At 42.5% G+C, this 27,239-nt stretch overlaps 1 protein-coding gene across 4 annotated transcripts in view; it reads left to right on the forward strand.

Annotated features, from left to right (window-relative positions):
* The window catches only part of ARB2A (ARB2 cotranscriptional regulator A), a 413,000-nt gene that overhangs the window by 10,671 nt on the left and 375,090 nt on the right, over positions 1 to 27,239 (forward strand). The window contains exon 2 of one of the 4 annotated variants that reach the window (XM_014597271.3): positions 4,155 to 4,300. The exons of the other annotated variants lie outside the window; for them this stretch is intronic. The gene's annotated coding sequence lies outside the window, so the exon portion shown is untranslated. The remainder of the gene's footprint in view (positions 1 to 4,154; positions 4,301 to 27,239) is intronic. 4 annotated transcript variants of the gene reach the window in all.

Raw genomic sequence — 27,239 nt, forward strand, 5'->3', positions numbered from 1 at the left:
TCTGAACTCGCCTGCCACGACTCTGATTGAAAGAAAGAAGAAGTTCAGTGTTATCCTTAAGAGTGAGGAAACACCACAGACCACCCAGGTGATAAACTTACATAGCGCAGATTTTATTTTCAGCAGGAGGTTACAAAGTTGTATTCATTTCGTTAATTGCCTCATTAACAAGGGAAACCAGTGTAACTGATAAGATAGCTTCGGAAGCCTGAGTGTGCCCCGGATGCTTTAAACTATTTACAGACCAGGCTGGGTCTTCCCCACTAATTAACTCATTAGGGGTGTGCAGGGTGCAGATCACAGCTGTGCTTCAGCCCTGGCCCAGAGCTGTCATTGCCTCAAGATCCCAACCTCAGACGCAGCTCCCGGCATGGCCGGCCACATGCCCTGCTGGCCGGCTCCTGGCCGGTCTCCATGGAGACCCCGGGTTCTTGGGGCAGTGACAGTGCAGGGCTGAGGCAGAGCTGCTATGCACTCCCCGTGTGCCCCTCCCTGCAGAACTGGGACTGTACCCTGGTCCCACCCTGTCACAGCCCTGTGATCCCCATGATCTCCATGGAGACTGGCTGGGAGCTGCACAGGCAGGGTGTGTTGCTGGGTGGAGAGCTGTGTCCGGGGCCAGGGCTGAGATCTTGGGCTGGTGACAGCATAGGGCTAGGGCTGGGGCAGAACCCGCATCTGTCTCAGGGCTGTGCGGGTAGAGCAGGGGTGGGCAATTATTTTGGGCAGAGGGCTGCTTACTGAGTTTTGGCAAGCCATCGAGGGCCTCATGACAGGCAGCCCAGGACAGAGAAATATTAATTTCCTAAATTAAAACTACAAACCTAAGTGTTTTAGAAATACAGTATATAGGTAGGTAAACTGATGTCTAACAATCTTTAACACTGAAGTTTTTCCCTAACATATTGCTATCTGTACTTTTCTCTTTCTACTTTTCTGCCTCTTCAGTTGCTGTATTCATTCATGGATATAAATGTCTTAATATTGGAGGATGGTGGCATGGTGTCACACACACAGATTATATCTGTTTTTGGTTGCCTTTTGTGTAGTAGTTAGCTTAAGTTGAAGAAATATTAGTTGTTGAAGTTCTGATGCTTACGTGTTGGTATCTTTTCCTTTTTTGATTTTTAGGGTCACAACTTTGTCATTCTTCCAATAGTAAGCATTTGTTTTTGTCTTAATAATTCTTTGTTTTGTATTGGTATTAGCATTTTTGGAACAATCTACTGTAAATGTAAAATGGTTTTATTTTAACTACTGGAGTACGCTTTCTTGAAGAAAAATGTCCCTCAGATCTGGATTTGAAACTCATGCTACTTGCAGTGATTTCAAAATTAATGATATATCTCTTTAAAAGATAGCTTTGCCTCCCAGGTAAATGTATTTCAAGTTTCTGTTATTTAAATTACTTGTATTATTTTATTAACTAAATGTGTTGCACGGTATTTGGCCTTCATCTTTTGGGATTAAGATCTCATGTAGCTTGCTTTCTCCTGTTCTCAATGTTGGACGCAACATTGCTTGAGTTAAGATTTTTTTCTCTAATATTTAGAAATTCTGAGGCTATCTTGGTATTGTCAGCTTGGCACTTCCAGTATATGTCATTTGAATTGAAGTTCCCTGTGTTTAATGTAGCTTTTTTCCAAATACTTATTATAGACAGGAGCTGGTCATCTTATTCTCTGGCATGACTTTGAATAGCAGTCAGCACTAGTGCTCCAACTTTTGTTTAAAAAAGTCAAGATCACTTTCTTCTGAGTTGTCAGTGCCTCAGAAACATATAATGCCATTTTTGCAATAGATTGCACCTCCCTCTCATTGTTGCCTTTCCTTAAGTAGGTTATATCCATTGATTTTTAACATGAAAATTCTGCTCTCATCCTTCCCCACCTGGTTTTATTATGTTGACTTCATATTTCTAAATGAATACTTCCAATTCATCTTGTTTATTACCCAGGCTTCTTGCATTGGTATACAGATAAGTAAAGATTTTTCCACTTCATGCTCTTTGAGGTTAATCTTATTTTCAATGTTTGATTTTTCACTAAATGAGTGATCATTTGTTTTTCCTTTTCATTCTCCCTTTGTTTTATTAGTGTAATACCCTTTTGACTGTTCTAGCCAATCTGTCCTCTAGAACAGACGTGGTTAACCTGGGTCCCATGTGCCACAAATGGCGTGGGCAGCCTCTGTGTGTGGCACGTGGCAGATTGGGGAGGGGGCAGTGGCATATAAACAGTAGGCGTGTGCAAAATGGGCCGTATTCAATTCGGATTTGGCCCAAATCAGGGACAGTGATTTGATTCATTGATTCGGATCACTGTCCGCAATTCAGTTCGGCCAAATCTGAATCTGAAGATCAGCAATTTGGCCATAGACACAGCTTTAAATGTTTTTTTTTCTATGTACCTCTACATACCCACTCCCTCAGGCCACAGTCCCCCAGTGCATGGGGTAGGGGGTGGGTGTGTGTGGGGTAGGGGGGCTCCAAACAGCCCCTTGCAGCCTGGAACTCTGGCAGCCTGCAAGGGAAAAGCCACGTTTTTCTCCTTTAAAGAAGAATCCATTTTTCAAGTTTGTTCGTGACTTTTTCATATACTCTTGTGACCCACGGGTTGAGAAACACTACCCTAGAACATTGATACTCCTTCAACTAAGATGGATGCCATCTAAACTATACGTCCACCTGACTTCATCGAGCAATAATAGGTTGATGTTCTACCAAAACCTTCTACCTTGAAGCACGTACTTAGATAGTGGTTCACTTCCATGATCTCTTCCCTACCAACTTTATTTTCTGGTAAGGGTTTCCAAGAAGATTTTGTAGAAAATATTATGAGATTTCAAAACACGTTGTATATGTTAGGATGAAACAAAGATGTAAAATTTTGAGAGAGAGAGCGCGCGCTTCTCACTACAGAGTAGCGAGTAGTCTGGTGGTTACTAGTCATTTTGGAGTCAGTGTCTCTTTTCTGAGACTCTTGCTTCAATGTTTGTAAATACATTCTCACCAGATGAGTATTTTCCCTCTAACAGCAAATAATCCAGGGGTTCAGCTGCTCAACTAAGATTTGTAAAGCCAGGTTAAAATCCCCCTCTGTGTCACTGAGACCAAGAGTTAGAGCCTTGGTCTCGCATATTCTAGCTGAATCCCCCCCTAGCCACTGCACTGTTTGTTGTCTGGGTTTGGAAGGATTTCTCCCCTGTCTGTCTCGTCTTTGAGTATGGCCATTCACCTTGTAACAAAATCCGGGCATTTTGTGTCGTGTTGAACCTTCAAGGTGGAAGACAGGCAGATAGTCCTAAATGTGAAACCCCATGAAATGCATTGAAGGGGTGGAGGTTTCAATCTCTGGTGATAATGGCAGTTATTTATTGACAAGTGTTTCATGCTTGGCCCTTGGTGTAGGGATGCACACTTTTGCACTTTCACCTTCTGCTTTTTTTTACATCTTTATAATAAAGTTTTTAAAAGTCAGAGGTCTTTCTCTTTTTTTCCTGTGTACTCATTCTCTTGCTGCACTCTTTTTCTCCAGTAAATATTTAAGTATTTGTAAAAAGTTAGGTACCCTTTTACCTGGAATGTCAGACACCAAGGCTCTGGTACATCATCTAAATCAAGCACAGCAGGGATGAGAAGCTAGGTCTCTAAGAGATGGTATGTTCCTGTGAAAGGTTTGGATTTTGATTAATTGGCATTTTCCGATGAGAACTCTATTTACTGTAAAGTTTGTATGCTGTAGCATTTGATAATTTTTAATGTGTACACTTTGGAAATGTCAGTGCTCTGTGTCATGAATTGGTATCTTGCCATGATGGTGACATAATTATCAGGGATCCTGGTTTTCTCTGATTAAAAAAAAATCTCCAATTTTCAGATTTAAAAAAGTAACCTAAACTCCACATTTTTCCATGATTAAAATGAAATACTGCCATAGATATATCTCTATATAAGTGGCAGAAAAATGTGGATTTTGGCTTATATTTTTTTAATCCAAAAATTGGGGATTTTTTTAATCAGAGAAAGCTAGGATCCCTGAAATTACATACTTTTACATATCTTTTCTTTCCAGAAAAAGGGTGGTAGTGTACATAAGTCATCAGGTATTTGTTTTAATATCACCCATTCCTCTACTGTCTTCTATCTAATCCAGGTGGAGGCAACCTTTTCTGGCTGTGGGCCGAGTGACCCTGCTGCCACGGCCGCTTCTCTCCATGGTGGCACGGGGAGTGCCTTCTTCTGAAGCCCCACATCTGCAAGCTGGATCCAGTTGTTCTGCGGGCCAGATCTGACCCATAGGTTGCTAACTGCTGATCTGATCTGTTTTGTAGGGTGGTAGATGAACAAATATTAATGTCATATTTTGGAAGATGACTTTCTTCAATATATGGACTACTTGTAATTCTTTAAAAGTATTAATTGTGCATCACAGCCTTTCTTTCTGAGATAAATAGGTATCTTAAACTCTAGAAAAATGATGTCATCGTGCACTGAAATGCAGATGTCTTAATAACTTGTAGTTAGTGCGTTATAGAACAGTTTTAGGGAAGGAAGTGAAGAATATGATTTCCATTTGAAACTGAAGGGAGAATGTAGATAGTCAGAAGGTAATTACCTGTGTTGAACTTCAGTGATTGCTTTGGGGTATTACCCTTTGACAAGAAAAAATAATGATTCTTTTTTTGGCAAAGAGCATGCCTTCTTGATAAGATAAAAAGAAAAAAATATATATGTAGACTTTGTATGGTTTTATTTGAGAGATTTATCTTTTTTTTTTTTTGAGTGGCTGTAAAAGAGTGTTGTTACGCTACTTAGTAAGGTTTTTATTTTGTATTGTAGATTAAACCATTTAATGAAATAAATAGAATATCAAAGCATTTTTAATAAATCAATAACATTTAAACATAATAGACTAGATCATCCTCTTTTTTCAAACAAATGTGGCTATATAAGATTTGAAAGTGAGGAGAGTCAGCTTTGCTCTATTTTCCTCCACTTCTCTCCCACTCTTTATGGGAATATGGTTCTGTGGCTGATGGGGGCAAACACCTTGGGTGGCTGGTTTATTTGTACCTCTGCTTCCATTCCCCAACAGCATATAGAGCATTCACGTACCATGTGGGTGAATGAGGTTAAAATCCATTTCTGAGATATTCAGCTCCGGTGTAAATGCTCCCATTACATAGTCTGGACCAATTGATTATTACTTTATTTCACATAGACTTGCCCAGTCCATAGAGGAATGTCTCCTCTTGTTGGAGTAGATTAAGAACAGTTGTTGATAGGATGGCATTATTTGAGCTATGAGGAAAAACTCAGAAGTTTAGGATCACTGTCTGCAGCAGTGTGGTCTCAATAAACCCTTTAGGATGCTGAGTCCTTTGGCTTCTATCTTACATATTGAGGGGGAAGTGTGTCCTATTTCCTTCTCTCCAGCCATCCATTCCTTCATGAAGTTCAGTGTCTGAACTGTTGTGATATCGGTTAACTGACCATCTTAGACATAAGAAATTTTAAATGTCCATCATCTACAATGTTTGCAACTTCAGCATCATCTATTGGTACCGATACTGGTACCAATACCAGGAGTATTGCAACTCAACATACCTCAGACAGTGACTTCTCTGTATCCAAAAAGAGACTTTTTTCTTTATCAGGTAAAACTGTGAATGAGTTCATAATCAGGACCAGTAAAGTCCAGCAAGACAACATAGATGATAAGTTTGTTTGGTTAATTTATGGAACAAATTCTCCCTTTCATCTTGTTCAGAGCAAACATTTCACTGGCATGGTTCAATTATTATGACCATGTTGTATTCCACCCAGCAGAACAGATGCTTCTGGAAATCTTCTGGGTATGAGAGAGAAATTGAACAGTGTGCAAAAAGCACTGAAGAAAAAGGTATTAATTTGAATCTTGATAGATGGAGCAAAGTACACAATGATCCAGTACTATGTGCTTGTGTGACAACAGAAGATGGAACTGCTTATCTCAGAAACAATTGATGCATGAGGAAATACCTATACTACAGAATATTTAAAACTAGCGGTAAAAGCTATAACAAACTGTAAGCAAAAATCCAAATGTCATGTGTGTCAGGTGCAGTCACAGCTAATGCTGCAAATGTAGCAAGATCAGAAGAAACTTAGAAGATAATTAAGCACACTTGAAATGTATCAAGTATGGGTGCAGTGCTCATTTGATGCATTTTTTAGCCAAGTACTCCAGGAACATAGTAAAGGAAAATGTTGGAATTTGCAAAATACTTCTGTAACAACCAATTTGCTTCCGCTTCACTGAACAGAGCTGGGGGATCCAAGCTAATTCTACCCCAAATGTATGATGAAATTGAGTGGTTGACTGCTTTGAGCTGTTTATTAAGAACTGGCCTATTCTGACGACCATCTATGAAGAAAAGTGTGACAAAACTGATGAAAGTATCACAGCTAAAGTAGTTAACTCTTGGAGTAAAGACAAAAGTGGAGATATGCTGAATTCACTAAAACCTATTTCCATAGCTTTGGACAAACTACAGAAAGACTGCAGCTGTATTGCAGATGCTGTTGAAATTCAAAAAGAACTTCAAGAAATATTAAAGCAAGAAATACCCAACAGTAAAGTTAAACTGCAGGCAGTAAAGCAGTGGATGGAGCAAGGAAGCACTTCATCTCATTTTTTTGTCAATATTCTTAACACAAAGTACCAGGGTAGATGCCTAACTGCCAAAGAGGAAAATGCTACTATGATACGGGCATCTAGTAATCACCTATCAATCATGCCAGCTATAATACATTTCAGGGCTAGTGGTGAACTGTTTAAGCAGTACATATTTGCTGAGGATGTTTTAAAGAGAGTCACACCACTGAACTGGTGGAAGTAAGCACCTAAAACCAGAGTTTGTTGAAGTGTTAAACCAGCTTTTATAGTACCCGCTTCTGCAGGTGCAGAGTATTTTCTTCATTTGGACCTGTTTATTCAATGCTGAGAAATCAATTGTGAGTTGAAAAAACAGGAATGCTTGTTTATATCTTCCAGTTTATGAATAAAAATGGGGAGGAGGATGAGATTCATGTGTTGGAAAAACTCAAAAGTAAAAATTTTCAAAATAGCGTTAAAAAAAGGACTTATTTTAAAGAGGATTTGGCAAATAGGAATTTAAGTTCAAATGATTTTCACCTAGGCATTTTAGAGATTTTTCCCCAAGGTGACCTGGAATAATTGGTTTACTTCACTAGCCACACACAGTTCCTACTTCTACTTCTATAAAAATTAATACTAGTGTTAATAAAGTAGCTATAAATGTGAACCATGTTTTGATTAATGTTTTGGATACAGAAACATCTTTTAAAATTTTATTTAATACATTTGAAATGCTTATTTTGTGTGTTTAATAAAATTCAAGCTGCCATCTTACTGCAGTTTGATACAAATATTAGCAAAAAGTTAATCATTTAGTGAAGAAGAAATACCTATTTCTCCATTTTATAGTATAACTAAAATGAAGGACTTTTAACAATCCAAATATGTTAAGCTATGTATTTTTAAAATATCAGTCTAATTTGTGTACCTAGGGAACATATATACAAAATCTACTGTAAAAGTAATATTTAATTGTAAATCAACATTTTAATCATTATATCAACCAGTGAAAACATACCTTTCTTTAAAAAACAAACAAAAACAATACAATGGGAAAGTTGATACAAATCAGTAATGTAAATTGGGTTTCTGGCTTCCTGATTTAAATCATAATTTAAATTAGTGATTTTAATTGACTTAATTTAAATCATTCTACCCTGGTTTTCAGTGGCACATAATTTTGTGAAACTTAAGCAGTTTAAGCTAAATAGAGGTAATTTCAGTGCCTTTGGCTATCCTTTTTGAGAATTTGTGTAGGTTGGGTAAGATGACTGGAAAAGGGCAAATATAGTGGTTTAAGAAAGAGAGGAAGGAGGATCCAGGGAACTACAGACCAATAAGCCTGACCTCAGTACCTGGAAAGATCACGAAGAAGGAGAACCGAGAGGAGAACAAAAGCTAAGTACACATAGCCAAAAAGCCTGAGGCTGAATCAGTTCAATCTTTGCAGGTTAGTCTAAGCTGCATAAGTTGACCCAATAAGCAAGTGAACCGCCATTCACTTTTGATTCTGGAAATGAAGCCACATGCCTGCACTGGCCCAGGCCAGAAGCTGGGGCTGGCAGGGGTGCTAGAATACACCTCCCTGCTCGGCTGGAAGAGATAGCTTGGGCCAAGGCTAGCCTGCCAACCCTGTGAGGGGGGTGAGGAGTGTTGCTGGGGGGTGCAAAGCATCCTGGGATACTGAGGTACTGTTGAGTTAACTTGAATCTGGAGGGGATCTGGGGCAGAAGTTCGATAAACCAATTTAACCTAAATCATTTAAATCTGATACTACGTCCATCCAGGTTTATCTTAAACTGGTTTCAGCCATTTTAAAAGCAGTTTATGTACATTTAACTTCTGGGCCATGTCCAGATGACCATGGGCATTTGTTTCCCTGGGGTCAAGTAGCAGCATCGTAAGAATTATTAGACCCTTGTGCTGCTTGTCCCTGGGGAACTCCCATGCCATGTGTGCTCTGACGCGTGGCAGGTTACTCCAGATAGGAGCGTCTGGGGCCAGCAACTGTGGTGGCCCCAGCAGCCTTATTTGGGGTCCCGGGAGCCTCCTGTGGCTGCGGCAGAAAGCCTGGCCGGCAGGTGGAATATGGCTCTGGCCAGCTAGGCTCCGGTTTTGGGTGGTGCGTGCTGCCACCATGTGTGCAACCCCACTTTTTCAGTGTGGGTTTCTGCGGTGCAACATACTGCACATCAACACTCATCTGGACATGGCCCCACTGTGTTACAGATTTGGACTGGTTTCCAATCACTTATATTTGCTTATGTGCAATATCTGTCCCTAGCCTAGGTGATCAGTTATGATCAGCATGGCTTCACCAAGAGTAAGTCATGCCAGACCAACCTGATTTCCTTCTATGATAATGTGGCAGGCTCTGTGGAATGTGGAGGGTAGTGGATGCAATATATTTTTACTTTAGCAAGGGTTTTGATTCTGTTTCCTGCGACGTTCTCATTACCAAGCTAAGGAAATGCTTGACTAGGTGAAAGTACTATAAGGTGGATACCTAATTGGTTGTATCATCATGGTCGAAGAGTAGTCAGTTTTCAATAGTTCATTGTCTAGTTGGGAGGAGGTGTCAAGTGGGGTTCCCTAGGTGACTGTCCTGGGCTTGGTATTGTTTAATATATTTGTTAATTGTTTTGACCGTGGGATTGAGTGCATGCTTAGCAAATTTATGGATGCCACCAAGTTGGGTGGAATTGCGAACTTCAGGAGGGATGGACTGGAGAAATGGCTTGCGGTCAACCAAATGAGATGCAAGACGGACAAATACAAAGTTTTGCCCCAGGCACAGAATGACCGCATGCACAAATACAGACTGGGGAGTGACTGGCTAAGCTACAGTATTGCAGAGAAGGACCTGGGGGTTATGGTGGATAAGCTAAATATGAGCAAGTATGCTGTTGTTGCAAAAGAAGCCAACATCATACTCATTTCTCAGGTGTTTCTAAGAACAAGGTAAAATAAAATACTGTTTTGCCAATGCTAATTTTAGTCATATTTTCTTTGACCAACTCTGCACATGTTTTGAATCAAGGACTTGAATTTGTCAGGGCATTGGTAGTGACCTTGAGAAAATCTTCCTAAATCGGGTCAAGTTGTAAGGCTTTGAGAAATTATGGTTTTGTATGCTCAGTAGAGACTTCTTTAAGCTTAGCATCTATAGTCTCCAAGCACTCCATCTGCATCAAGTGTGTTTGAAACTTCCATGGTTGCCGGTTTTGTTCAAAGGGCCCATATACCATCTTCACAGAGCATTTGAATATGCTTTTTCCATTCATTGGCTACAGGTGTAAACCTGAACTTAACCTGTTGTGGCTCCTCTCCGCTGGTTGGTGTCACAACCCAAAGTTGTGATTTTGTGTTTTGTGTGTGCTTTGGCACTGCTAAATTATTTTCCCGCTAAATTGCAGCTTCTTTGCACGGTGGAGTTTTCTGCTGCAGAAGAGAACCCCGGTGCAACGGAGTATTCCCGCCAATTTGTAGCTTTCTTTGCATGGTGCATTTCTTTTTGCATCTAGGAAATGCTCGGTGCAAAGAGTTCCCGCCATTTGTATTAGAATTTGAGCCACATTATTGGCTAGTTCTAAATTATGCACACGTGGCGGCTAGTGATTGGCTTGCTAGCCGTATAAAGAGCTTGAGTGGTTTCCGCCCAAGTTGGAGGACTCCACAAACACCAGGAGGAGGAGACTTCACGCTGTGTGAAGATCTCTAAGTGCTGTGGATCCTTACGGACCCAACACATTTCTTAAAAGGCAACAGGGGCCTGATCAGCCTCTGGCCTCTCCCCGTCGCCGATAGATTCCTAGACGTATCCCTTCCTGCGTGAAAAAGAAATGGACCCATGGAGCTTCAACAACTCCATGGGAGAGAGCGAACTTGCCGTAATCCTCAAACGAGGATTTAAGCAGAGCTGTGCCTGGAAAACTGTCCAGCCTACACCACAACCATCTTCGGTGTAAGTAAACAATCTTTAAATCAACCACTAAGCATCCATGACTAATTCTAGCTCACCACTGGTTTTCTCCGACCCCGCGTGCCCGGGCTGCTGGCCACAGGCTGCGTGCACAAAGACGGGCCGCGGATCGCTCCCGGCCCGCACAGTTGGGGGCTGTTGCTGAGTACTGGAATGGAACTAGAAGCAAAAAGTCTGACCTGTCCTCTCAGTGGCATTTCTTTCCCACAGATATGCTGGGGCAACAGGGTAGAAGAGAGCTTGTGATTTAAATGTAGAAAGGATAAGGGGGAATGGAACTGGACAAGGGGTCTGGTGGGATTGGATGGGAAGAGAGAGAAATAGGGACTACGTAAGGAGACTGGGAAATGAGAACTAAGAGAGAAGGTTGGAACTGGGAACTGTGAGGGAATCGGACTGAGACGGGGAGAACATGGGTGGGAGCCAGTTAGCCTTACTGCAGAAAGTCTTTTGGCTGTATGAAAACCTTTGGATGTCTCACAAGTTTGGGAAACAAAATCAGAGAGGAATGGTGAGAGAGATATAGTATCAAGTAACCTAAGGCAGGTGTGTTAAATTGAGAGTCCATTGCTGCATCCAGGTGAACGTGGACTTGTGGTATGTGGCACCACATACCCACCTGTGGTGCCACACATGACACATGCAAGCGTACCCCGTGCTGCTACCTTGTAACGCAGGGAATTTTTTTTTACCTTGGGAGATCCCAGGGGAAAAAAAACCTATGTGGAGAAAAAGTGGAGCAATGCACTTGTAGGTAGTATGCGCTACCCAAAACTGGAATCTGGACAGCTGGAGCCATGCTCCAGTTGCCAGCCAGGCTTCTTGCTGTGGCTACAGCCCTGGGAGACCCCAAGAACGTCAGGTACGGCTACTGGGACCAGCACAGTTGCTGGCCCCAGCCTTGGTTACTCCAACTGGGGTAACCTATCACATGCCAGAGCACGTATGGCATGGGCATTCCCATTTCTTACAAGGTGTGCCACTGCTGCTTGTCCCCGGGAAACAAATGTCTGTTCTCATCTGGACACACCCTATGAGTTGTAATTCTTGCTCTACCAATTCTTTTGTACACTTTGCATCACTTATTGTATATTAAGGTTTCATTTTTTCCTTGGGAGGTAGTTAACAGGTGGAAGTTTTGTACTAGTTTATTTATTCACATTTTTGGCCAATTTGCTTACTTTTTGCCTTTTAAAGTGATTACTTAGGATGCGTTCTAATTTGAATGGCTTCTAACACATATGGAAAAAACAACCAACTATAGACAATGTTCCTGCGTTTTTCCAAAATGTGGAAATCCTGTCAAAATTACAACAGCTTGAAGCAGTATTCAGTATATTTCATGACTCATGGTAACCAAATACTTTGCTTTCCAGGTGCAGGAATATATAAAAATAGTTCCAATAAAAATTGGGTTTCTCTAATATAGGTGTCAGAAATGGTTTGGTGTGATATAAAGGGTTTTATTAATCCTCATTTAAGATAACCATTACAACTTGCCTGTGACATACCTAATATCAATTAAAATGTTCATAACACAATTACGTAGTCAGTGCATTGGCAGTAACAGTCTCAGGATTTTGAGTTATAATTTCTAAGAAGAAGAATGAGATTACCGGAATTGATTCTTTTGTATACAGTTAAATAGTAGTGATAATGCAATTGTGTACTTTGTAACTTATGTTTTCTGAGTTGTACCCAAAAAACATTAGTATGTGTAACAAAAATGGTATGAGCTTGTGTTACCAGTGCAGGAGAGAACTGGTAGAGTTTTCTGTTGGTTTTTGTAAAAACCAGGTTCCCCCACCCTTTTTATTAGCTCTTGCATCATATTACTTTTTCTACTTCTTCCGCCTAAGTCCCAGAATACACTCCACCAGCAACTACCCCTTCTTCCATCCCCCTACACCAGCGGTTCCCAAACTCCGACAGATTGCATACCACCAGTTTAAAACGCTACACCCTTAAGTCCCACCAGCAACATTTTCAGTTAAACTTTAAGTACCAACAACCAAGTTTAGTCACATAAAGTAATTATAATAAATCTGTTAATGTGTACCACTGACAGGTTGTCTGTGTACCACTGGTGGTGCCCGTACCACAGATTGGGAGCTGCTGCCCTACACAGAAAAAAATTGTGGATCACATCAGTTCAGGGGTATTCTATGAAGGTGCAAAGCTAAATACTTGTATACCCACTGGAGCTTAGTATATCATATACCATATTTACTTGTGTATTTTATGCACCTTTCCCCCCAAAATCAGCCCTCCAAAATTGGGAAGTGTATATTAATTAGGCAAGTTGACTTTTCTTCACTGGAATAGAAGTGTGGTAGAACAGAGGAAACAGACAGTTGACCCATGGTCACCAAGATGGCTGCCACTTGTCCTTGGGGCTGTAAAGAGCAGGGATGGAGTTCAGTGTTAATCCTGGCAGTTTCCATGGAGACCCCGGGATTCACCAAATCAGTTGGCTTTTATTTACACTTGACTCATGAAGGCGTCTGTCATTGCTACATTAATCCTTATCTACTTCATCGATTACCAAGTTTCATCACTCGGCTACTTATTAAACTCCATTACTTACCAAGTTTTTGTCTCCTGATTCTTACTTAGATTTTGTCACTCAAGAAGTTTAACATCTGTCCTTGAATCATCACTTAACGAGCTCAGTCACTCTATTTTCTATAGATAGAAATCTATCTTCACTTCATACCTCATTGATTACCAAGTTTGTCAGGCCCTGACTTACCCCGTTCTGTACGTTTATCTAGGACAAGTCCCTTCACCGGTTGCTCCCTCACTGGCTGTACCCATCAGTTAACCATATTTAGGGTGCCATAATGCCCCAGCCTTTCTCTTGCTGGCTCATCTCTTTAGTTAGTCTCCCGACCAAAAGAAAAAAGGAAAAGAAAAAAAAAAAATCCCCATTAGGGTTTATCCTCTCCCTGCTCACTGTCACTGTGGGGACTTGGATGGCTGCCTCTTGTCACTCTCCCGGTTCCTGCTGTCTTACCCAGGGTTGCTTCTGGTGTGTCCACTCAGCTCCCAGCTCTTCTTTTCCCCAGACCTTTTCTTGTAAATCTGCTGAAACCATGGGAAGAAGGACATATCGTTTGCTTTATCTGGTACTGCAACAGCTAGGGATAGAGTGATATGGATCAAATGTAGCACTCATGCTGCTTTTGGGAGAAACCTTTTCCACTGCATAAAAAGAACAAGACTCTGGTCTGGTCAGATACATCATAGCTATCCTTTTATCTTTCTGTAGGATTGCCACCAATGATTCTCATGTGCTTCAAGCCAACTAGATTTGGGCTAGGTCTAGTTATTGCTATTGGCTCCAAGTGCACTCTGATGGTGGAGCCCTTCCTTGGCAAGGGAGATTTTTGCCTGTGTCCCCAGATGATGGAACTATTGCCTCCCACTATTCGTAGTTGTTTATACATGCTCCCTGGAAGTTTCAACTAGCATAGGAAACTAGGTATTCAGTCTTTTTCCCACATTTTTTTAATAGAATGAAGACCCTCTCTCTTCAGCACATTATACTTTAGTCAGCTCAAAGATAATTTTACCTTGCTAATCTCCATCCTCTTTCATATGCTTTAAATTGATCTTGGTAAGGAGATGTTGCCTCTCTGATTAAAGGTGTGAAGAACTGGCTAGTGAGCGGCTGGCTGCATTATTGCTTATCTCTCATTCCTTCCACATTTATTGCTGTGATTTAAATTTCTTGTTAGTGATGTCTGAGTGTTGATTTTTGGATTTAAGTTGGTCTCAGTGGACATTGCTGACAGTAATCCCATAATACTCAATATTGCTTATTTTTTTTCATTTTTAAATGTGGATTTGTGTAAGAAGAAAATCTTTTATGTACCAATCTTCCAACATCTTGTCGATTTCCTCACCCCCCCACCCCTGAAATGCACTTGCCACCTACTGAAATGTATTCGTTTCCTATAATACTGTATTTACTCAAAATTTAAGATGAGGTTCTCCCTCATTCAGCATGGTGAGGGGGAGGGGGAAAGCCCTTGTCCTGGATTTAAGTACAGCCCAGGTAAGGAGCTGCAGTAGCTCCAGATGGGGCCAGCATGGTTCATGCTGCAGGTAGGGGGTATGTGAAGTGGGGGAGAGCATGGGGGAGGGGGGTATACAGTGTGGTGGGAAGGGTTGAGTAAGGGGGCACGTGGTGCGGCAGGGAGCGGGGCAGAAGGGCCATACAGTGTGGTGGGGAACATGAGCGAAGGGGACATGTAGTATGGTGGGGAGAATCTAATTACTGGGGGTTGCCTTAAAGTCATTCCCCCCTCATCACTACAGTGGGGAAGCAGTGGTTGGAGAGGCAAGCAGCATGGGGAGCAGGCAGCCTGACCCCTCCCCTTGCCTGCCTGCCCCTTAGGTTCCCTGGTGGCTGCGTCCCCTGGCACCTGCTCCTTTATGCCTACCTCCCTGCTACTTGAGCCCCTGCTGCTTGACCCTCCCCAACCCACTTATCCCTCCACTGCTTGCCTCACTCACTGCCTCCCCTCTTGCCCTCAACTTCTGCTGCTGCCCCTGGCTTCTCTGGTTTTAGGGAGAACCCCAGAGCTGCTCCTGACCCTCTCCTGTCCCAGGCTGCAGGGATCAGCTGTGCTGGGAGGTCGGGTTGTCTGGGGACAGCATCAACAGGCCACAGGTTGCTTTTTCTCTGCCTTGCTCCCCTTCCCCCATCTTTTCCGCTGGCTGGTAGGCTAGGAGGAAGCTTCACGCTGTCACATATTAAAAAAAGCAGACAGAGAATTAAGCAAAAAACACAAGGAAAACAGGACAGTGTGCTGGAAAAAAAAGAACAGATGTAGTGGCAAGATTAAATGGGATTAAATTATCTAGCAAGTGTATACTTATAACAATGCATGTTGTAACAAATGACATGATACTGTGTGGAACTGCACAGATCAGATTCCAGAATCTTAAATAGAAGTTAAGTGGGAAATTGAAGTGGTCTTCCCATGAGCAAAAAAAGGCAAAAGATACTAGAGATGAACTGTTGACTGTTACTGGTAGTTTGAAAGTTTGGCTTCTGTGGAACTTTGGACCACTTTCCAATAGGAGACAAGCTTATATTGAGTAGGTAGAGGAGCAGATCTTCTCCATTGGGAGACTAGGTGGTGCAGTCTACTGACACCAATAAAGGAATGTGTTTGGAGGCAAATATGCAAAGTTAAATTCTGCATGTTGCAAACAAACTGAACCAGTGTAGCAGAGAATGTGAAAGAGATTATTCAGTCTCTTATACCAGTGCTTGGGGTCTGCCTAACAAATGAGAGGAATTGGTAATTTTCATTAGTGAGAAGAAATTTAGTAAATAATTGGCTTTACTGAAATCTGGTAGAATAACTCAAATGATTGGAATGCTATAATGATTAGTTTAGTTATAACCCATTTACAAAGAACAGTATAGATGAAAGACATTTGGGACTGGCATACTGTGTTACATGCAGTTATTTATTTTAGATATTACTGATGATGACTCAAAAATCCAGGACCTTGAATTTGCATGTGACAGTTTGTCTAGGTAAAGGGGTATTTGTCAGGCATTTTTTATAATGCCACAGAAGTAAACTAGAGAGCAGGATGAGTTGTTGCTTTAGGAACTTAGGTTTTCAGGTCACCACACAGCCCTCTGCACCATAGAAGAGGGGCTAAATTAGATGGGCACTTGCTCACCAACTCACACCCAGACTTGAACTCACAATCTTTTTGTTATCAGTCTAATACACAGGCCTTTCTGCCACAGCAGAGGCCTGTTTTGACAGGTGAAGGAGTAAGAGTCTCAAGTTGCAACAAGGGAAGTTGAGGTTAGGTATTAGGAAGAATTTTTTCACTAGGAGGGTTGGAAAACACTGGAACAGTTACCCAGAGAGGTGGTGGAATCTCCATCCTTCGAGGTTTTCAAGACCCAGCTAGACAAAGCTTTGGCTGGGATTATCTAATTGGGGATGGTCCTGCTTTGAGCAGGAGGTTGGATTAGATGACTTCCTGAGGTCCCTTCCAACCTAATTTTCTGATTCTGTGATTCTGTTACCTCTCCATATAGGAAAAATTGTGCTGTTATGAGGGGCTTCAGTTTTGGAAGTTTCATGCTTCCAGTAGTGAAACAGTATTAGAGTTTCTTAAAAATGTCTTAAAAATTCTAAAAACCAATTGCAGTCAACATTAGGTAGCTATGCTGGACCTCAAAATAATGAACGAAGTTGAATTGATAATTGCTCTGACAGTTGGTGATTGCTTAGAGAACAGTGATCCTGACCCGAATGCATTCAGTATGATGAACAAACAGAAGACACTTCAAACCAATTATGTTTATACTTAGTATTAAGAAGAATCTTAATTTCTCAAAGCAGAGGGAGATTATCAATTAAATTTAACCAGGATAAAAACATTAAGACAGAACAGTGTAAGAAAATTGGGATTTTTTTAAAAAGAAAGAATATATTGGATTGCCAAACATTCATGATTCCACAATCAAGAGGAAAGACAAGTTTGGCTTAAAAGCTGATCTTATTTCAGTGGCAAAGTGAAAGTAGCATTTTAGAAACAAATATTTAGCAAAAGGGGGAAAAAGGTAAGTACATTTCTCTTCAGAACTTCTGATAAGTGAAACTGTAGACTTCATGACAAACCCATGACTGGCAAGGCTAAAGATGGCTAGGATTTCATATATTTGAAATAACTTTATAGTCCAGTTACAAGTTACAGATAGTAAAATTTTGAGTAATGCTGCGGAAAAGGCAGAAGTATTTAATAAATATTTTTGCTCTGTGTTTGGGAGAATTGTGTTTGAATCACTGGGGATGTTGAAGTACTTGATAGTCTGTTAGAAGCCCAGGATAATATGAATGTTAATTAGGGATAAACTATTTTAAGTGGCTAGGTCTGGATAACATGCACCACATTACAAAAGAACAGTCTGAGGAGAGCCTTGACCAGTCAGTGTTTGTTTTTAAATAATCTTGGTTTATTGGGGAAATTTTTGATGAAGAAGGCCAAGGTTGTATCAGTACTTAAAGGCTGTTTCTGTATGTTATATGTATTATGCAATTACCCTGTTAATTGCACAATAAATTTAGACTGGCTACACATACAAATTAATTATGCCACCTTAAAAAGTCCAACCAGCTAGAAAGTTATTGCTCAAAAATATGTAATAACTTTGTAACTGGTTTCTATCCAGCTTGCATGTGTAGGAAGTCCCCAACATGGCTGGGAAACCTCAGCTGCTGCAATTTCCTGGCTGCTGGGGCACGTAACACACTCCTGATACTCCGCACAGCAGCTGGAAGATAGCTGCTGTGCTCTCCCAGCCAATGTCTCCTCTGGTGGGAGACTACAATTGCTGCAGTTTTCCAGCTGTGGGGGGTACCCCACACTTTCCTGGGGCTGGGAGATCACAGCAGCGTCCCGCAGCTGACAGGATGCTTCCTGCCTGCGCTCTGCATGCAGCTGGGGCTGAGAGTCCGATCAGCTGCAAGACCCTCGGATCCTGGCTGTGCATGTGATGAAGCTGGGACTGAAAGTCCTGTCAGTTGTGGAAACCTCAGTCTTGGTTACTTGTAGGGTGCAGGTGGGACTTGGCAGCTGCTGACACTGAGACCCAAAGCTCTGTAGCTACAACTCTGGGTCCTGGCAGCTGCAGGGCCCTGCTTTGATCTCCCAGCTCCTGGGGCACATGGGGTGCCCTGCAGCTGAGTGATCACAGCAGTCTTGTGGGTGCAGGGGGAGCCCAGGATCTAATGTATGATCCCACAATCGCACCTTCTGTTATGCATGTGTGGCATGGCAGGAGACATTATTGTGTGGATCATGCATTAGATCCCATTGTGCCTTTAGCTGTGTATGTAAAGGAGCCCCAAAAGGAAGAGTAGAATGAACCACATAGCTCTAGGCCACATAGACATCAGCCTAGAGCAAAATACGAAGATACAAATATGAGATTCAATTAATAAAAGGAGAAGAATATAATTTAATGCCAGTCACCATGGTTTTAGGAAAAATAGGTCTGGGCAAATAATCCTGACCTCATTCTTATTCTTTGAAATGTAAAAGTTTGCTTGATAAAGATAACTGTGTAGATGTAATAATCTTTAGGATTTTTGTGAGTTGTTTGACAATGAGTGTAATCACACATTTGAAAAAACCACAAAGGGAAGTGGTAGATTTTCTATTTCTTGATTCTTCAAATACAGGCTGATGATGTCCTGGAAGATCTGCTTTAATCAAATACAGGCAGCCCTTGGACTTACGACAAAATTGGTTCCTGACAACTGCATCTTAAGTTGAAACATTGTAACTCAGAACCAATTTTCCCATAGGAAACAATGTTATAAATGGAGGATTGGTTCCTGAACCAAGGCCCGGTACCCTATTTTCACCAAAAATAACCCAGAGTTTTATACTCAGTCAATAATAGATGAGTGATATAGCTACATTACTGTATTTAATATAGCTATATTAATGTAAATAGCAATCATATTAAATTGGAAGGACTTCTTTGAGGTGACTTACATGGACAAGGGTTCTTGGCTGGAGTCCTCTCAGGAGTCTTGGCTGCAGGTTTCTCTGGAGTCTTGTCTGCTTTGTTAAAGAAAGTGTCCAAGGAAGTTTGAACAGATGTTCTCTTCTTTTGCTTGTCAATTTCTCTGTAGCAGCTGTACATGTTGGATATGCCCCTATTCACTGATGCGCTGCGTTCAATGTCGAGCTAATGTTCCTCAAATGGGGACACGGCAGCTTCCGAATGTTGAAATGCCTCGGCCAACACTTGTTGTCAAGAGTTTATGGGGAGGAGTCTCTTCAACAGTGGGTGCATCTGTCACGTGTTGCTGTTCATCATAAAGACTTCTAGCCTTTTCCTGAATGATGCCTAAACTCACAGGAGCACAGGGTTTCTTGGGTTATCTTGATCCCCCAGCCAACTGATTAATAGCCCATAGCCCCTGGAGTGAAGCCACAGCTTGTGTGGTTGCTCCCCCTGTGGGAAGGCTGGCAGTGCAGGGCTGCACTCTGGGGACTATGGGTGGCTGCGGGAGAAGCCGTGGCTCATTGGGCTGCTCCCTGCTGTGGCGAGGCGGGCAGTGCCGGGCTAGACTCTGGCAGTGCTGGGAGCAGGGGCTATGGGCAGCTGTGGGAGAATTTACAGCTTGTCCAGCTGCTTCCTCACGGTGAGGAAGAAGGTGCTGGTCGTGGGGGATCTGCCGTGTTGCCACTTGCCCAGCTGCGGTGTGGGGGGCATGATGCAGGCATGGCTTGCTTCAGGCAGAAGGCGCTGGGAGTGAGGGCTCTGCCCTGCCACGGCTTGTCCAGTAGGGCTAGGGGGCTGTGGGGCGGAGGTGCTGCGCTGCCTTGGACAAGCAGGGCATAGTGGCAGAGCCACTCCAGCCTCCCTGTGCCTCCTGTTTCGCTTCACCCTGGCAAGTGGCAGCGGGGCATGGCAGGGGCATCTGCCCCAGATCTGCTTGGGGCGACCTGGGCCAGGCCTGCTCTGGGTGGGTGGTGGGGGCTATGGGGAATTTTAGGGTAGCTGCAGCCCCTGCCGCCCGACCCATAACCCTCCCCATGCAGATCTGGGGGCACGCCCCTGCCATGCCCTGCAACTGCTGCTGCTTGGCTGGGTGAAACCCGGCCCCGGCCACCCCACGCAGATCCAGGGCACACGCCTCTCCATGCCCTCCTGGACCTGTGGTGCACAGAGCCAGGAGCTGCCCCACCCTCTCCCCGCGCCCCCTCCTGCCCTGGCTGGGCAGCGCTTGCCCCGGTCCCACCCCCAGCCGCAAGCCCTCCCTCGCTACGTGGGCATTGATCTACCTCCCCGTGCCTCTTTCTTCCTCTCTCCCCATACCACAACAGACTTACCAGATGGACACAGCTGTGTCTGGCGTCATAAAGGCAAAACCCGTGTGGGAACGATGAAACAGGGTGTCAACTTACAAATGGCATAAGTGCCATTTGACATAACTCGAAACATCGGAGGTCAAGGACTGCCTGTAAATAATATTGGGCCCAATACAAGGATAATGGGGGGATCAAGGACCTGTAATATACAAAGCTGATTTTATCATCCTTTCTGGCCTTAAATAGATATACAGGATGTCAGAGATGGTTTTATCATTCTTTCTGACCTTAAATACTCCGTATTCATGAATTCTGTAGGTTTGAAATAAAAATGTCCAATGCATTTCCTTCTCTTCAAGATAAGAAACCAAATCTCCCATTTCTCTGAGTTCTCTTCCTTGTTTTTTGTATCTGCCCAGTTTTCTCTTTAGGTGCTGCATGATTTGGCTGAATTCTGCTAAGTCCTACTTGTGTGAAGCGTTGCACCTAGTTTAACATGTGCTTCTTTCTCAACAGAGATTCATCCAAACTGGTAATAAGGGAAGTGTTTTCCTTATGCCAGATCTTAGTTAACAAGCTTTCACTGGAATGGTTGTTTTGGAAATCAGAGTTTTTATGATTCATTCAGTGTTATGTTTAAAGTGTTTAATTTGAATTTAAGAGGCTAAATTATGCCCCGAGTTGCATCTTCAGCTCCAATGAAGTGATGGATATGATCAGAATAATTGGACTTAGTCCAAGGACTCTACTTTAGTCAGTTAAGGTACATTCAGAATGCCTCTAAAAGTATGGTAAGAAAAGAGTGTCAAGGTGAGAAAAAGGTTTGGATTATACAAGCAAACTTTTTACCACCAGAGTTTTTCATCTGGAGTTCAACTCTAATGTAAAGTCATAAGTGAAAATGAAATAACAGATTCATCATCATTTTTATTTGTGTGCATCACTAAACCATCATATATTAGCATGGTTTTGCAGCCTCAGGTCAGGATAGAAATTGCAAAGATACTGCAGGTCAGGCACTGGCTGATAAATGCCACTGGAAGTTTGTTCAGGACATGTATGGACTATTATTAATTTAACCTAAACTACTAGTATAATGCTTTCTATATAACTATTACATGTATTTTTTAACTTTATATAGAAAGGAACGTAATTCTGGTACATTTATGAAAAGCATGGAGAAAATGTTTTTATTTCCTTCCATGAGCATAAATGTAGTTAGCTGTTAGTCTGAAGTCAGGCAGAAAGCAGGTGGATGTGCAGCTGTACAGACCAACTTCATCAGATGCTGTGAAGGGGCATGCACAGAGCAGTGTATAAAATGGAGAGAGTGATTTGAATAAAAAAGAAAAGGAGGGTAAGAGGGAGGAGTGAGGGAAGAGGGAATGGGGCTAGTGCTAGACAAGGCAAAAAAACAATGAACCCATAGGAACAAAGGGATCACGAAAGCTAATCCAAGTCATGGAATAAGAATCTGTAAATCCCCGTTTAAGCCATAATTAACACAGTACAGTTTGTGCATAATTTCTTAGTCCTCATTTTCCCGTTCATGTCAGTTTTTAAAGTTTTGTTGCCCAAGAACAGCCACCGAGAGGTCAGCAATGGAATGTCCAGGGAGGTTAATGTGTTTTGCCACAAGTCTTTTCATCTTTCTAGAGCTAATGTCAGATTGGTGTTCGTTCACTCCATCACATGGGGATTATCCCATCTGTCCAATGTAGACAGCAGAGGGGTACTGTAAGCAAGTGATGGAGTATATGATGTTGGTAGAGTTGCAGGCGAATTCATCTTGGACGTTATAATCCATGTTATTTAGTTCAGAGATGATGTGATCTGCATTGATGAGGGGGCACAGCAGACATCTGGCTCTGTTGCAAAACCTGGTACCTTGGTGAGACTGGAAGTTAAGTAGCCTGTTACTTAAGAGATACCATTTGTGTTGGGGGGCAGTGCGGGGAGGCTGTCTGTACAGGAGGATATGTTTGCCCCATGGCTACCTTGAGACAATTGGCCTTTTCCATGAGGGGCTGGAGGTCATTAATGATGTGTCTCAGGTATTCAAGACAGGGGCTGTAAGTGACAAACAGAGGGATTCTGTTGTCCTTTTTCTGGGGTTGGTATTGTAGGAGGTTGGAATGAGATTTGAGTTTGACGGTTGACTTGAGTGGCTATAGTGTACTGATGATTTAGATGAGGACTATGGACTTTTATCCCATTACTAGGATTAGCTTTTGTGACTCTTTGTTCCTATGGGTTCATTCCTACTTTGCCTCTTCCAGCACTTGCCTTCCTCCTGCTTCTCCCCACCTCCCTCTTTCTCTCTATTTTATACACTGTGCTGTGCATATCCTTTCACATCATCTGATAAAGTGAGCTCCAGCTTATGAAAGGTTATGCTATATCGGTCTCTGATGCAGCTAGTCTATAAAGTTGCACATCTAGCCTGCCTGTTATTTCCTTCCTTCACACTACTCCCACCCCACCCTGTCAAAATTCTATGTAGAATCATTCCATTTTGAACTTGCTGTAATGACTTATTTATGTTCTGATAATGTATTTTGGATTCAGTTTCTAGTAGGTCAGAAGTGTGTTGTATTGCAATACAAAGCTTATATAAAATATACAAATAAGAAAGGTACAGTTTAAATTTAAGAACTTTGATGTTATAATAATCTGGGGTATTTAAATAATATATTGATATGATTGACAATATCAGGAATTTAAAAGAACTGTATTTAAATGTGTTTTATTCTGCAATAAAGCGTGCAGAATAAAACATGTAAGCAAGCAAGCATTCTGTCCTGCACAATTATTTATCAACATTTTCTCTCTGAGCTGGATTGTAGTCCAATAGAAGTGCATGCTAGTTCCCCCAGCAGAATTCATAATGCAGTCTGTGCTTTGCATGTCTTGGATTCTAGGATTCTGTGGTGATGTCTTTGAGAGAATAGTAGGTTGCACATATGAGGGTATCTTATACATTTTTTTTTTCCTGGTCTGTTTGTCTTCACCTCTTCATCAGTTATGCCTTATTTTTTAACTATTTTGGAGTGGCATTTTGAGTATGATTTGGGCTGAGATGTCCTTTGTCTCCACCATTTTTACCCTACAGGTGTGGCTCATTTTGCATATTTGTGGTCTTTCTCTTGCGGAGATTGTGACCAATGGTATGCAGTGACTTGATAGCTTTCTTAAAACCAAAGTATTAACAATAGTAACAAAACATTAAAGCAGGGGTGGGCAATTATTTCAGGCAGAGGGCTGCTTACTGAGTTTTGGCAAGCCATTGAGGGTCGCATGACAGGTAGCCAGTGGCAGATAAATATTAATTTTCTAAAATTTTTAGGGGCCCTACAGGCCAGGTAGAATGGCCTCGTGGGCGACATCTTTCCCACCCCTGCATTAAAGCAATGAGTCTCAACCAGGGTGCGAGGGCATCCTGTGGTACCCTGAGTGGATTACCCTGGGGTACCTTGGATGGGGTAGTTATGAGTGAGGTACAAGGTTGCAGTGGCGTGCCACACAATATTAGCACTGTTGGGTTTGCAAATCTAACTGATAAGATAAATCCAGAGATTTTAAACAGAAACCCATGGTTGTAGTCTTTCTGAGTTCTTTGCAACAGAAAAATGGCTTTATTGTTTTTCTGTGGTCAGAAAAAAGCATGAAAACTGTTTTGTGCATATCCTTTCACAGCATCTGATGAAGTGAGTTTGGGCTCACAAAAGCTCTTATGCTATTCATCTCTGATTTAGTTAGTCTGCAACTAGCTAGTGCAGTTCTAGCCTGCCTTCTGGCTGGAAGCTATGCTGAACTTCAGAATCTGAGGCTGATAATGCCCACCATGTCTTCACGCAGCATCTGTGGACACAATTGGGTGCTGAAGGAATTTCACAACTTTCTTTTCATGCCTTTTTGGCCTTTCTGCACCCCAATTACTCCCTTTTTATACTGCCTGTAACTAGAGCCAGGCATGAAAGGCAGCATTGATTTATAAAAGTGCTCTGTTTTGCATGTAACAAGAACATTGTGGAGACCTCTAATGTATAAGATGAGAAGGGTAGCTTTCATGGTGTGGGATGGGGTCAGCCCTATATATCAGGATGGGCATACTGTGTGTCCTTGATCTGGTTATCCCAAAATAACTATGTCTCTTGAGAGTCAGAAATGGTCTCTTCTAATACAGAGTTTTTTGTTTTGCTTCTGTGGGCCTTTTCCTGCATTTCAGTTTGTAAGTTGGTTAGAAAAAAGGAAACAATCTTAAATATAATAGTTCTTGCATCATATTTTAACAATTCCTAAAGTGCTTGAAGACAGAGGGTGGTCTAGATCCATTCTTCTCCTTCCTGCCTGTTTTTATCCAGACAGATCTCTGTTGAGTTATATAATTGTCAAAATACCTTAAAGTATAAATTTATAATATTTATAAATGTATGGAGGGCAAATCCAGGTATATAATAAGCTTGGTTTTGGATTTCCATTATGGTGAAACACTTTTGTAAAGAAAGGGGTCACAGTGCACTTTAAAAGTGGTCAGGTTTTTGTCTTAGTAGTTTGTGATGTCAGTTGTGTCTTAAGTGGGAAGTGTATTATTCAAACTTTATAAACTAGCAGACCAGGTTTCTGTCATTTTTGTCCAGTCTGTCTTCCCAAGGCCTACCAAAGCACTTATAAAGCAGGTTGTGAGGGAAAATATTTTTGGAATAACAAGGTTAATATGAGGCCAGGAATAGACGGTCATTTTTTTGTTTGTTTTCTTGCTTGTCTTCACTAAGAATTTGGCAAAATAAAGGAAATGTCTGTTGAATAGACTGCATAGTATTCATAATAAAAATAAAAGAACTACATAAAGGAACAAGAGTAAGATTACAAAGTCAAACACTTACAAGATAGAAAGTTATCCAGTCACGTAATATTTTTTTCTGTGGAGCTTCTGCCCTATTTAGTGCATAGACTCTATGGTGCTTACTGAATCAGCAACTATTCAATACTTCTTTTTTATCTTTGTCATTCAGTGTACAGCCACATGTATTATTTACTGCACACCCTCCAAATCCTGCACTGAATACAAAATTATTAATTGTCTCATGGGCTTTCTATAGTGCTCTCATTGTTGGGTCTAAGTTTTTCACAAGCATTAACAATTCTTCTTTTTGCTGCAGCCCTACAAGTTGAGGGGGAAATATTTTCATTTTAGAGAAGTGGAAATGGGACAGAGGAATTACTTTACAAATTGTCAAAAGCGTGTACTAATTTTAAAGGTCTAATTTGAGAAACGTATTGGACGATTCAGTGTTTTCTTTGTTCCAAGCAGGACTTTCACAGGCTTTAGTCACTCAGCTATTATGGAAGTTGTACTTAAGGTGTCTCAAGTTGGATACTAGAGAACAGGAGCATAAGGACAAGTTGCTTCTTTTATTTTTGTTCTCCATTCTCTTAGCTCTGTCTCATCTCTCTTAGGCTGCCCTACCATGCCTCTCTTATACCTGTCCCATCTCCTATGCTCTCATCTCATTTCTCTAGCTCCAAGCCCTCCTATGCAGTTACCTGCCGTTCTGTATCTTTTTCTCTTACCTCATTCTTTCTCAGCCCTCCAGGTCACTTAGTCTGTCACGGTGCCTCGGCATTGGACACGCAGCTCTTACTTCCTTACTTCCTTTGCCCACAACACTTTAGATAAGCAGTTGTAGGAAAAATCCTGCTCATCCCTTGCAAACAGGATGGAGTATATTCATTTGCTCTCTGAAGATGTTGACTGTACAGTCTGGAGGAGTGTGTACAAACTAATGAGCAGGAATCTGGGTTTTCTGTTTCACGTGGAAAAATGGAAGAAAACGCGGCTTTTCCCTTTTAACCAAGAAAAATGCAGATTTTTCATTTTAACAAATAAATAGGTGGATTTTGCACTTTTGCAAAGAGCTCTGTGCAGGCTGGCAGAGTTCCAGCCTGTAAGGGGCTGTGGGGAGCAGGAGGAGGGCTGCCAGGCAGGGGGTGCCATGTGCATGTGCGAGCAGCCTAGAGAGCAGCTCCTGCAGGTGGGGGCGGGGGGGAGAGGAGAAGGAGAGATTGAGGCCCCCATAGGGAGGGATGGTGGGAGGAAGGGAGTGAGTTGGGTAGGGCTGGGGCTGCTGCTCAGCTGGGGCAGTGTGTGGGGCTTGGGGCCCGGGGCCAGAATGCATGGCTGCAGGGCCCTGGCGGGCAGCGGGATGGAACTGTGGGTGGCTCGTGTGAGGAGCGGGGCTGAGGTGGAGCTGGCTCCCCACTCCTGTGCACACTCTTGGGGGCAGATGCCTCCCAGATTTGTGTATGGGGTGGAGGTGGGCTGCCCACTGCGGGCTTGGGCTCCCGCCCTACTGCCTTCTCTCCAGGACCTCTGCAGCCCAGGGGGCGGCACCTGATGCAGCAGGGCAGAGCGAGGCTGGGCGGAGAAAATGCAAGCCCTGCGCTGCCTTGGCAGAGCGCCATCTGCCCACCTGGCAGCAGTGGGGATGGTGGTGTGGAGTTGTGCCCCTCGCTGCTGCTGGGTGGGTAGGGCGTGCCTTGCCATGGTGATGCAGAGCTCCCAGCGGTAGCAGTGAGCTTTCCTGCCCGGCCCCACTCTGCCCTACTGCACCGGGTCCCTCCTGCTGGGCCTTGGGGGCCCTGGTGGAAGGGCAGCAGTGCAGGGAGCCCCCAGCCCACCCTCAGTGAGCAGCCCACGTCTGACCCCCCCCACGGTCTCTGCTTTTCTGCTGCATCAGCCG

Source organism: Alligator mississippiensis, chromosome 3 (assembly GCF_030867095.1).
Source record: "Alligator mississippiensis isolate rAllMis1 chromosome 3, rAllMis1, whole genome shotgun sequence".
Taxonomy (NCBI): Eukaryota; Metazoa; Chordata; order Crocodylia; family Alligatoridae; genus Alligator; species Alligator mississippiensis.